At 43.0% G+C, this 12,922-nt stretch overlaps 7 non-coding genes across 7 annotated transcripts; 3 read left to right on the forward strand and 4 right to left on the reverse strand.

The window, feature by feature from the left end:
* The first annotated feature begins 561 nt into the window (after positions 1–561).
* Positions 562–725, forward strand: LOC127609531 (U1 spliceosomal RNA). The gene has a single exon (XR_007964656.1). It is a non-coding gene; the product is annotated as a U1 spliceosomal RNA (small nuclear RNA).
* A 2,859-nt stretch (positions 726–3,584) lies between these two features.
* On the forward strand, positions 3,585–3,774 carry LOC127609458 (U2 spliceosomal RNA). The gene has a single exon (XR_007964588.1). It is a non-coding gene; the product is annotated as a U2 spliceosomal RNA (small nuclear RNA).
* Positions 3,775–4,628: 854 nt separating this feature from the next.
* On the forward strand, positions 4,629–4,792 carry LOC127609558 (U1 spliceosomal RNA). The gene has a single exon (XR_007964681.1). It is a non-coding gene; the product is annotated as a U1 spliceosomal RNA (small nuclear RNA).
* A 3,143-nt stretch (positions 4,793–7,935) lies between these two features.
* On the reverse strand, positions 7,936–8,099 carry LOC127609569 (U1 spliceosomal RNA). The gene has a single exon (XR_007964692.1). It is a non-coding gene; the product is annotated as a U1 spliceosomal RNA (small nuclear RNA).
* Positions 8,100–9,651: 1,552 nt separating this feature from the next.
* Positions 9,652–9,842, reverse strand: LOC127609449 (U2 spliceosomal RNA). Its single transcript, XR_007964579.1, has one exon. It is a non-coding gene; the product is annotated as a U2 spliceosomal RNA (small nuclear RNA).
* A 531-nt stretch (positions 9,843–10,373) lies between these two features.
* On the reverse strand, positions 10,374–10,537 carry LOC127609532 (U1 spliceosomal RNA). The gene has a single exon (XR_007964657.1). It is a non-coding gene; the product is annotated as a U1 spliceosomal RNA (small nuclear RNA).
* An 839-nt stretch (positions 10,538–11,376) lies between these two features.
* On the reverse strand, positions 11,377–11,566 carry LOC127609486 (U2 spliceosomal RNA). The gene has a single exon (XR_007964615.1). It is a non-coding gene; the product is annotated as a U2 spliceosomal RNA (small nuclear RNA).
* Between the last annotated feature and the right edge of the window lie 1,356 nt (positions 11,567–12,922).

A 12,922-nucleotide genomic window follows, 5' to 3' on the forward strand; every position in this document is an offset into this window, starting at 1 on the left:
TGATTCTCAATCAACCTTAATGCTAGTCCTTTTTCCCGGAGATTTTAAAAATGTTGCAAGTCTCTCAAATTTTCTGGATTATTTTTTTCTTTTTTTGCCTTCAAGATAAAAACAATCAAAGAGCTCAATATAAAAGGATAAGGATTCAAACGTACATTTCCGAATGTAGATTTTTTTAATACTGTGCTAATAAATATTAGTAGTTGACTCATCTAAAATGTATTTAAATCAAGTGTCGCGAAAGATTGTTTGGTGTTACAAACACCGCGAGATGGCAGCAGCATTAAATTCTGTTCCTGACCACAAAAAGAAACACAAACTGAGTTGTTGGGGGGGAGGGACGATTCTGGCTTTGCATTCTTGGGCGAAAAGAAGCAATGAATGATGGGATTGTTTTTGCAAATTCTTTTGACCTCACTTAAAATGGGTTAGTTCATGACACAATCCAAAGGTACTACGGATGTTGCCTCAGCCAGTGAGTTTATGTGCGTTTGGTAGAGGATCCCGTGACTGAAGATGGTGTGTGTGCTGAAGACTGTGGGCTGGTGACTTGTACAACTCATACTTACCTGGCAGGGGAGATACCATGATCAAGAAGGTGGTTCACCCAGGGCGAGGCTCAGCCATTGCACTCCGGCTGTGCTGACCCCTGCGAATTCCCCAAATGTGGGAATCTCGACTGCATAATTTCTGGTAGTGGGGGACTGCGTTCGCGCTCTCCCCTGATTCACTGGTCAATGGCAAATTGTTATCATTGTGATCTTAATTCTGTGAACAAGTTTAACAACAAATAAAGTTCACACAAAGGTTGCGGAGTAGTTGAAATGGCGCTGGTGCTGATATAGTGAATGGGTTGAGGAGAGCTGCATGAGTTCCAGTCTTTCTGTCAAATGTTGATCAAATATGGCTTTTCATCACAAAATTAAAATAACAGCTACATTTATGTTCCGTCACTGGAAATCCCTCATTGGGTTATTTGTCCACCTAAAACATTGTGGTAGTAGAAAATGGGGTACGTTGCATTGCTGCTTTCCTATTGGACATACTTGACCCACAATACCTAGCAGTTGAGAATCCGAATCATCTTTATTGGACAAGTATGTAGAACACACAAGGAATTTGTCTCCGGTATAACACGCTGCATTAGTATCATCGTAAACAAGGACATGACAAATAGGTATGCAAGGGCATTTCGTAATGTAAGTGAGACAATGTGCAAAGTATCAAGCAGAGCTAAAGTGATCAGTGGTAGAATACAATACGGTGACAGTTTGTACAGTTGGTGCAGAAAATCATTGAACCATTTTAGAGTGACCAGTAGCAGTATTTGTAGTACAAGAGAGTGACCACGTCAGTGACTGTTTAGGGAGTTAATGGCTAGAGGGAAGAAGCTGTTTAAGTGTCTGCTGGATTTGGTGCGCATGGATCTGTAGCGCCTGCCTGAGGGGAGTAGCTGGAAAAGATGGTGGGCAGGGTGCGGGGGATCCAGGAGTATTTTCCGTGCCCTTGTCTTGATCCTTGCAGTGTGCAAGTCCTCAAGAGTGGGTAGGCCGGTGCCAATGATTTTTTCCGCCGTCCTAACTGTCCGTTGAAGTCGTATTTTGTCCTTTTTTGTGGCGGCCCCAAACCAAACCGTGATGGAAGAACACAGGATTGATTCGATGAATGCCGTGTAGAACTGTCGTAGCACCTCCTGTGGCAGACCGTGCTTCCTCGGCAGCCTCAGGAAGTACATCCTCGGCTGGGCCCTTTTCAGGATGGAGATGGTGTTGACTTCCCACTTCATGTCCTGGGAGACTGTGATTCCCAGGAACTTGAAGGTCTCGACGGTTGACACAGGGCAGTTGGATAGTGTGAGGGGCAACTGTGGAGAAGAATGTTTCCTGAAGTCCACGATCATCTCTACAGTCTTGAGCGTGTTCAGCCCGAGGTTGTGTCGTCTGCACCAGAGCTCCAGCTGCTCCACTTGTTGGCGGTACGCAGACTCGTCGCCGTCTTTGATAAGACCGATGACCGTGGTGTCGTCTGCGAACTTTATGAGTTTGACAGCTGGATTTGTTGAGGTGCAGTCGTTTGTGTAGAGGGAGAAGAGCAGTGGAGAGAGGACACATCCCTGTGGGGCTCCAGTGCTGGTGGTGCGTGTTGATGATGTTGTTGCTCCCAGTCTCACCTGTTGTGTCCGTCCCGTCAAGAAGCTGAGGATCCACTGGCAGATTGTAGGGAACACACCGAGGTGGAGAAGTTAGGAGTGAGGAGTTCTGGGATGACGGTGTTGAATGCAGAGCTGAAATCCACAAACAGAATTATTGCGTAGGTCCCTCTGCTGTCGAGGTGCTCGAGGATGTAGTGCAGACCTATGTTGACTGCGTCTTCCACAGACCGTTTGCCCGGTAGGCAAACTGGAGAGGGTCCAGCAGGGGTCCGGTGACGTTCTTTAGGTGGTTCAGCACAAGGCGTTCAAAGGACTTCATGACCACAGACGTCAGGGCGACGGGCCTATAGTCGTTCAGTTCCGATGTTGCCGATTTCTTGGCAACTGGCATGATGGTAGACTGTTTGAAGCAGGATGGGACCTCACACAGCTCCAGGGATCTGTTGAAGATTTGTGTGAAGACCGGAGCCAGCTGGTCAGCGCAGACTTTCAGGCAGGAGGGGGCCACTTTGTCGGGCCCCGCAGCTTTCTTGATCTTCTGCTGATTGAAGAGCCGTCTCACGTCTTGTTCGTGGATTTGTAGTGGAGAAAAAGAGGGTGTGGGGGTGGGGGATGTAGATAGAGTAGTTTCTGGTAGAGGTGGGTGTGTGTGGGAAATGGGAGTGTCCTTTTCAAATCGGCAGAAAAACATGTTTAGTTCATTAGCAAGACCCTTATTGTCCACTGTTTGGGAGGATGGCATTCTATAGTTAGTGATTGCTTTCAGGCCATTCCACACAGATGCAGAGTCGTTAGCAGAGAACTGTCTTTTCAGCCTCTCTGCATAGCTTCTCTTAGCGATGTTAATTTCCTTTGTCAATTGGTTTCGGGCGTGTTTGTACAGTGCCCGATCTCCACTTCTAAATGCGGCCTCTTTCTCTTTCTTGAGTTGCCTGAGTTTGGGAGTAAACCATGGCTTGTTATTGTTGAAGGAGCGGAAGGACTTCGTTGGTACACACATGTCCTCACAGAAACTGATGTATGATGTTACAGTGTCTGTGTATTCATCCAGTGTGCCCGTTGAAGTTTCAAAGACGCCCCAGTCAGTGCAATCTAAGCATTCTTGTAGAGCTAGCTTTGCTTCATCTGTCCATTTTTTCACAGTCTTAATAATCGGGTTAGCACATTTGACTTTCTGTCTGTATGTAGGTATTAAGTGGATTAAATTGTGGTCAGAAAGACCCAATGCTGCACGGGCGACCGATCGGTATTGCTTCACTTTTGTTTCATTTGCAGGCTAGCAAACCACACAGTTGGCCTCATTATCACTTAACTGTTTGTAATTGTTGTTTGGCGTGTAAATGCGTTTTGTTTGTGGTGATTTGACTTTTGTCACCATGACTGTAGCCAGCACTGTCGGGAATGACATTGTCCCTTGAGGCAGTTCGGAGTTATCGCTTCTCGGCCTTTTGGCTAAGATCAAGTGTAGTATCTGTTCTTATCAGTTTAATATCTGATACGTCCCCTATCGGGGACCATATATTAAATTGATTTTTGGAACTGGGAGATGGAATAGGGGCTTGCTCCGTCCACTCCACGCATCGACCTGGTATTGCAGTACCTCCAGGAACGGTGCACACCCTCTGATGGTCAATAGCAATATTACTTATGAAAGTAAGTGCTGTCTTTCCATACTTGTAATCATCACTTAGAAGTGTAATATCAGAATTGGTATGAAAGTTTTTTATGTTTTGATACTTCAAAGGTGAAGCTTGAAAATGTGGTCCATTATTGTAGATGGATAAAAATCCATCTTTGAAAGATTAAGTTTCTGAAATGTGAATGTTAATCTTTTTCAGTGGGGTAGAACCTATTCCAAGAAAGTTGCGTCTCCCATCAACTAATTTTTTGAAGCAGTAACTCTTGTGTGATTGACATGATTCTCAATCAACCTTAATGCTAGTCCTTTTTCCCGGAGATTTTAAAAATGTTGCAAGTCTCTCAAATTTTCTGGATTATTTTTTTCTTTTTTTGCCTTCAAGATAAAAACAATCAAAGAGCTCAATATAAAAGGATAAGGATTCAAACGTACATTTCCGAATGTAGATTTTTTTAATACTGTGCTAATAAATATTAGTAGTTGACTCATCTAAAATGTATTTAAATCAAGTGTCGCGAAAGATTGTTTGGTGTTACAAACACCGCGAGATGGCAGCAGCATTAAATTCTGTTCCTGACCACAAAAAGAAACACAAACTGAGTTGTTGGGGGGAGGGACGATTCTGGCTTTGCATTCTTGGGCGAAAAGAAGCAATGAATGATGGGATTGTTTTTGCAAATTCTTTTGACCTCACTTAAAATGGGTTAGTTCATGACACAATCCAAAGGTACTACGGATGTTGCCTCAGCCAGTGAGTTTATGTGCGTTTGGTAGAGGATCCCGTGACTGAAGATGGTGTGTGTGCTGAAGACTGTGGGCTGGTGACTTGTACAACTCATACTTACCTGGCAGGGGAGATACCATGATCAAGAAGGTGGTTCACCCAGGGCGAGGCTCAGCCATTGCACTCCGGCTGTGCTGACCCCTGCGAATTCCCCAAATGTGGGAATCTCGACTGCATAATTTATGGTAGTGGGGGACTGCGTTCGCGCTCTCCCCTGATTCACTGGTCAATGGCAAATTGTTATCATTGTGATCTTAATTCTGTGAACAAGTTTAACAACAAATAAGGTTCATACAAAGGTTGCGGAGTAGTTGAAATGGCGCTGGTGCTGATATAGTGAATGGGTTGAGGAGAGCTGCATGAGTTCCAGTCTTTCTGTCAAATGTTGATCAAATATGGCTTTTCATCACAAAATTAAAATAACAGCTACATTTATGTTCCGTCACTGGAAATCCCTCATTGGGTTATTTGTCCACCTAAAACATTGTGGTAGCAGAAAATGGGGTACGTTGCATTGCTGCTTTCCTATTGGACATACTTGACCCACAATACCTAGCAGTTGAGAATCCGAATCATCTTTATTGGCCAAGTATGTAGAACACACAAGGAATTTGTCTCCGGTATAACACGCTGCATTAGTATCATCGTAAACAAGGACATGACAAATAGGTATGCAAGGGCATTTCGTAATGTAAGTGAGACAATGTGCAAAGTATCAAGCAGAGCTAAAGTGATCAGTGGTAGAATACAATACGGTGACAGTTTGTACAGTTGGTGCAGAAAATCATTGAACCATTTTAGAGTGACCAGTAGCAGTATTTGTAGTACAAGAGAGTGACCACGTCAGTGACTGTTTAGGGAGTTAATGGCTAGAGGGAAGAAGCTGTTTAAGTGTCTGCTGGATTTGGTGCGCATGGATCTGTAGTAGTGATGGGTCCAGTGACACCGATGCATTGACACATGCGCCGGGCTCACAGAGCAAACCACGTGTCGATGCATGTGCTGGCTCATTACGTCACGTGATTGACACGTGAACTGCGTTGACACAGTCCAGGCTTCTAATTGACACACCGGCTGCGTTGACACAGTCCAGGCTGCTAATTGACACATCGGCTGCGTTGACACAGTCCAGGCTGCTAATTGACACGTGAACTGCACCGGTGCAGTTTAGACTGCATCGGCTGCTTGGCACAGTATAGGCTGCGCCACTTAGTCCAGGGGGCGTCGACTCAGTGCAGAGGGCGTTGACGCAGCAAAAGCCCGCCACACAGTGTTTATAAGGAACACCTGCCGAAACAAGCCAGACCTCACTCACGCTCGCTTGTCGAAGCTCGTGTCAGTGCAGACTTCGTTTTCGTGCCTTGCCTTCCTTGCCGATTATGGAGCAGAGACGCAAATCATCCGCCGTGTGGGACCATTTTGATGTCCTGGAGAATAAGGTATTATTTATTTATTTATTCAAATCGCCTTCTGTCGCCGAGAGCCTCTCGGCGCCGAGTGCCTCTCAGATTATTGACGTGTTGTACCATTCTAATCCGAATACATTTCAAGGTAACGCTTAGTTACTTCTTATTCACATTTCATTACAGGTGAAATGTCGAATATGCCAAGTCAATTCGCCAACAGAAGCACCTCCACCATGCTGAGGCATTATCGGGCCAAGCATGAGAATGAAGTTCGCGATACACCCGGTATTACGCCAGGTATACAAACGTTCACTCATCTTTTCACGGTTGCTATGTTGATGATTAATTGACAATCAGTAATTATTGGTTGACTCTCCACTCCATGTTTGACAATCAAGGTTCCAGGAAGCAGCTGTACTGGAAGGACCAACACACTTCTTTCCCAAACCTCTCCCACCTCGCAAAGGAGTTCCTTTGTACGCCAGCCACATCCATCCCTTGTGAGCGTGTGTTCTTCACAGCAGGAGAAATTGCTTGTAAAAGACTCAACAGGCTGAAGTTTAAAACATTGGAGCATCTTATTTTTCACAATAAACATGTGAAATCAAAGCCCACAAGCATCCTCATTCAAATGATCTTCACATTATTTGAACACATTGAATGTTGCAAAATGAATGAATGCATGGATGTGAATGATATAGTATACACTTCATCAAATCGATGAATGACCTTATGAAAATGTCTTGGAACAGTTGTAGATGCAAAACCGTGCTGGCAGCTACATAATAGATAATAAAAGAAAAATATCCCAAACCATAGGGATCCTCCCAAAACTAAGGATGTGCTGAATAAGAAATCCTTGTACACACTTTTATTACTTCCATATTTGACCTATTGTGTGGAAATATGGGGAAATGCCAGTAAAACACTGTTTTAAAACTACAATACAAAGCAATCAGAACAATTACTGGCTCCAAAAAGACGGAACCCACAAATCTACTGTTTATCAAATTAAACAATGAAATCTCATGACCTGGTTGACTTCAGAATCGCCCAATTAATGTACAAAGCACACAATAACCTCCTTTGCCAAAACATCCAGAAGCTTTTTAAAATTCGAGAAAGTTGTCATAATTTAAGGGGTACTAACCTATACACAAAAATCCAAAACACGAACAAACATCACGCAAAGGAGTGTATCTGTAATAGGTGTAAATCTGTGGAATGATTCTGAAACGGACCAGTAAAATGAGTAACTCTCTTTCTGAGATTAAAAATGAATTTGAGAGTAGTACAAGACAACTACACAAATCAGAATTAAGCTAATAAATTCGATACACCCATGAAATATAGCAATACATCAGGAATACATTGATGAGATTATTTAATATATTAATGAAATGTAGCATCCATTATGAATATGAGAAAATCGACATATACTTGTGCTCCAATGAGTATGTACTGTATATACAAACCTAAAGTTGTAAAAATGTATAAGTACAGCATACATAAGGGTAAAAGCATTTGTTGATATGTAGACTTTCTTTTCTATTTTGAAAAATGATCAATTCATATATAAGAAGGGGTAGGACTCTAGGGTTTTTTTTACTTCTTTCTACTCCTTTGAACACATATTTGTGATGATGACTATTTTCTTTTCCTTTTTTTATATCTTACCTTCACTTTTTGCCAATTTATTACCGAATTGTATATTTTATATGTTCAATATACAAAAAAATTATCAGTCAGTAAAGTCTGTTGAGTGGGTTGGATGCAGGGATCTTGAAGGTCCAGCAGGTGGCAGTGGTCAGTGACACAGTATCAGCACAGTATCAACACAGTGTGTCAGTGTGTCGACACGCCTCATGAGGCCTCATGGACCCATCACTAGTTGAAAAGAGTTTTTCACACCAAATCAGATCATAAAGAAGCGATTTGCCATTTACCGGTGAATCAGGGGAGAGCGCGAACGCAGTCCCCCACTACCATAAATTATGCAGTCGAGATTCCCACATTTGGGGAATTCGCAGGGGTCAGCACAGCCGGAGTGCAATGGCTGAGCCTCGCCCTGGGTGAACCACCTTCTTGATCATGGTATCCCCCCTTCCAGGTAAGTATGAGTTGTACAAGTCACCCAGCCCAAACTCTTCAGCACACACACCATCTTCAGTCACGGGATCGATCCTCTACCACACGCGTCAGAACGCACATAAACTCTCTCACACTCACTAGATGAGACAACACCTGTACATCAGTCTGAGTAGTACCTTATGATGGTGTCATGAACTAACCCATTATAAATGAGGTCAAAAGAAGCTGCAAAAAACATCCCAGCATGCATTGCTTCTTTTCTCCCGAGAATGCAAAGCGAGAATCGTCCCTTCCCCCACGGCTTGACAGCTCTTCCTGTTTCTTTGTGTGGTCAGGAACAGAGTTTAATGCTGCTGACATCTTGCGGCATTTGTAACGCCAAACAATCTTTCACAACACTTCACTTAGTCAAGCACCAATATTTATAGAACAGTATGTAAAATCTACATTTGGGAATATACATTTGAAACCATCATTTTTACATGACCACCGCAGATTGTAAATAATCCACTTTATCCATTTTTACTTCACTCTTTGTTTAATAGAGGGGACGGAACAAGATGAAGTATCTTTGAAAACAATTCTGGCGGGGGGTTAAAAGCATGACTTTGCATTCCTTAAAATGTACAATACAATACAATACAATACATGCTGATTTATATAGCGCTTTCACAACAGCGGCAGCTGTAACAAAGCGCTTTACAAAACAGTTAACATAAAGTAAAATAATAAACACAACACATAACATAAAACACGGACAGTCGTGCAGTCCTAACTACTTTTCCGTCACACGCTTTGTTGTTTGAAGCAGTTTGAGATGAAAGAGGAGAGAATCAAAGTGTCCTTTAACCAGTGGATCAGAGACGTCATGCTCAAAATGTGCACACGTCGGCTACAAGCTAAGTTTCAAAGTCAACAACAGGAAGCTGTAGCATCCATTGACGAAAAAGAGATTGGTTCACTTCTCCTGTCCCATGGAAATCCATTTCAATTCCAAGCGGTGACTCACGGTCCCAAATACGCATCGGCGCTCTTCGCAAACGCTCCTCTCAGAAAAATGACTTAGTTTGAATTTCTTTTATCTTGAGAGCAAAAAATGTTTTTAAAAGTCTAGAAAATTGGAGAAAGTTGCAAAATAAAGAAATATTTCCCGGACAGAAAGGAGTAGGAAAAGTTTGACTGAGAATAGTGTTAATCTCATGTGAAGTATGGCTTCAAAAAAGGACGATTTGAGAGATGCAACTTCCTTGGAATAAATTTCATCCCGCCTAAAGAGATTATTAATATTACAATTTTGCAAAGTTTGTCATTTTTGAACGAGGTTATCTCCATCTACAGCAGTAGTAACACATTTCCATGCACAATGTTTTTCTAACCCTCTAGCACACAAGTACAATTTGCACACACATGGGAGACACAGGACAATTTCTGTACAAGTGTATAACTTGCTCACTCAAATACTGCACTTGACACATAAAATTTGATCATCAAAAGGGTCTGAATCTTTGAAGGACAATTGGGCCTACTATATTAACACATTGGATTGCAAGGATCGTTGGTAAACTGCTTTTGACCATGAGAGGATTGCACCGTTCCTGGAGGTACTGCAATACCAGGTCGATGCGTGGAGTGGACGGAGCAAGCCCCTATTCCATCTCCCAGTTCCAAAAATCAATTTAATATATGGTCCCCGGATAGGGGACGTATCAGATATTAAACTGATAAGAACAGATACTACACTTGATCTTAGCCAAAAGGCCGAGAAGCGATAACGCTGAACTGCCTCAAGGGACAATCTCTTTACTGACAGTGATAGCTACAGTCATGGTGACAAGAGTCAAATAACCAAAAACAAAACCCATTTACACGCCAAACAACAACTACAAACAGTTGAGTGATAATGAGGGCAGATGTGTGGTTTGCTAGCCTGCAAATGAAACAAAAGTGAAGCAACTGCTGGGTATTGTGGGTCATGTGACCCAAGAATGTCCAATAGGAAAGCAGCAATGCAATGTACCCCATTTTCTGCTACCACAAGTGTTCTAAATAACCCAATGACGGATTTCCAGTGATAGAACACAAATGTAGCGTTTGTTTTAATTTTGTGGTGAAAAGCCGTTTGATTAACATTTGACAGAAAGGCTGAAACGCAAGCGGCACTCCTCAACCCACTCACTACACCATGTTAGCTGATATTAACACCCAGTCATTTCAACAACTCCACAACCTTTGTGTGAGAACCTTATTTGTTCACAACAATAATACTATCATAAAGAAGCAATCTGCCATTCACCGGTGAATCAGGGGAGAGCGCGAACGCAGTCCCCCACTACCAGAAATTATGCAGTCGAGATTCCCACATTTGGGGAATTCGCAGGGGTCAGCACAGCCGGAGTGCAATGGCTGAGCCTCGCCCTGGGTGAACCACCTTCTTGATCATGGTATCTCCCCTGCCAGGTAAGTATGAGTTGTACAAGTCACCAGCCCACAGTCTTCAGCACACACACCATCTTCAGTCACGGGATCCTCTACCAAACGCACATAAACTCACTGGCTGAGGCAACATCCGTAGTACCTTTGGATTGTGTCATGAACTAACCCATTTTAAGTGAGGTCAAAAGAATTTGCAAAAACAATCCCATCATTCATTGCTTCTTTTCGCCCAAGAATGCAAAGCCAGAATCGTCCCTCCCCACAACAACTCACTTTGTGTTTCTTTTTGTGGTCAGGAACAGAATTTAATGCTGCTGCCATCTCGCGGTGTTTGTAACACCAAACAATCTTTCGCGACACTTGATTTAAATACATTTTAGATGAGTCAACTACTAATATTTATTAGCACAGTATTAAAAAAATCTACATTCGGAAATGTACGTTTGAATCCTTATCCTTTTATACTGAGCTCTTTGATTGTTTTTATCTTGAAGGCAAAAAAAGAAAAAAATAATCCAGAAAATTTGAGAGACTTGCAACATTTTTAAAAACTCCGAGAAAAAGGACTAGCATTAAGGTTGATTGAGAATCATGTCAATCTCACAAGAGTTACTGCTTCAAAAAATTAGTTGATGGGAGACGCAACTTTCTTGGAATAGGTTCTACCCCACTGAAAAAGATTAACATTCACATTTCAGAAACTTAATCTTTCAAAGATGGATTTTTATCCATCTACAATAATGGACCACATTTACAAGCTTCACCTTTGAAGTATCAAAACATAAAAAACTTTCATACCAACTCTGATGATGATTACAAGTATGGAAAGACAGCACTTATTTTCGTAAGTAGTATTGCTATTGACCATCAGAGGGTGTGCACCGTTCCTGGAGGTACTGCAATACCAGGTCGATGCGTGGAGTGGACGGAGCAAGCCCCTATTCCATCTCCCAGTTCCAAAAATCAATTTAATAAATGGTCCCCGATAGGGGACGTATCAGATATTAAACTGATAAGAACAGATACTACACTTGATCTTAGCCAAAAGGCCGAGAAGCGATAACTCCGAACTGCCTCAAGGGACAATGTCATTCCCGACAGTGCTGGCTACAGTCATGGTGACAAAAGTCAAATCACCACAAACAAAACGCATTTACACGCCAAACAACAATTACAAACAGTTAAGTGATAATGAGGCCAACTGTGTGGTTTGCTAGCCTGCAAATGAAACAAAAGTGAAGCAATACCGATCGGTCGCCCGTGCAGCATTGGGTCTTTCTGACCACAATTTAATCCACTTAATACCTACATACAGACAGAAAGTCAAATGTGCTAACCCGATTATTAAGACTGTGAAAAAATGGACAGATGAAGCAAAGCTAGCTCTACAAGAATGCTTAGATTGCACTGACTGGGGTGTCTTTGAAACTTCAACGGGCACACTGGATGAATACACAGACACTGTAACATCATACATCAGTTTCTGTGAGGACATGTGTGTACCAACGAAGTCCTTCCGCTCCTTCAACAATAACAAGCCATGGTTTACTCCCAAACTCAGGCAACTCAAGAAAGAGAAAGAGGCCGCATTTAGAAGTGGAGATCGGGCACTGTACAAACACGCCCGAAACCAATTGACAAAGGAAATTAACATCGCTAAGAGAAGCTATGCAGAGAGGCTGAAAAGACAGTTCTCTGCTAACGACTCTGCATCTGTGTGGAATGGCCTGAAAGCAATCACTAACTATAGAATGCCATCCTCCCAAACAGTGGACAATAAGGGTCTTGCTAATGAACTAAACATGTTTTTCTGCCGATTTGAAAAGGACACTCCCATTTCCCACACACACCCACCTCTACCAGAAACTACTCTATCTACATCCCCCACCCCCACACCCTCTTTTTCTCCACTACAAATCCACGAACAAGACGTGAGACGGCTCTTCAATCAGCAGAAGATCAAGAAAGCTGCGGGGCCCGACAAAGTGGCCCCCTCCTGCCTGAAAGTCTGCGCTGACCAGCTGGCTCCGGTCTTCACACAAATCTTCAACAGATCCCTGGAGCTGTGTGAGGTCCCATCCTGCTTCAAACAGTCTACCATCATGCCAGTTGCCAAGAAATCGGCAACATCGGAACTGAACGACTATAGGCCCGTCGCCCTGACGTCTGTGGTCATGAAGTCCTTTGAACGCCTTGTGCTGAACCACCTAAAGAACGTCACCGGACCCCTGCTGGACCCTCTCCAGTTTGCCTACCGGGCAAACGGTCTGTGGAAGACGCAGTCAACATAGGTCTGCACTACATCCTCGAGCACCTCGACAGCAGAGGGACCTACGCAATAATTCTGTTTGTGGATTTCAGCTCTGCATTCAACACCGTCATCCCAGAACTCCTCACTCCTAACTTCTCCACCTCGG

Source organism: Hippocampus zosterae, chromosome 10 (genome assembly GCF_025434085.1).
Source record: "Hippocampus zosterae strain Florida chromosome 10, ASM2543408v3, whole genome shotgun sequence".
NCBI classification, from domain to species: Eukaryota; Metazoa; Chordata; class Actinopteri; order Syngnathiformes; family Syngnathidae; genus Hippocampus; species Hippocampus zosterae.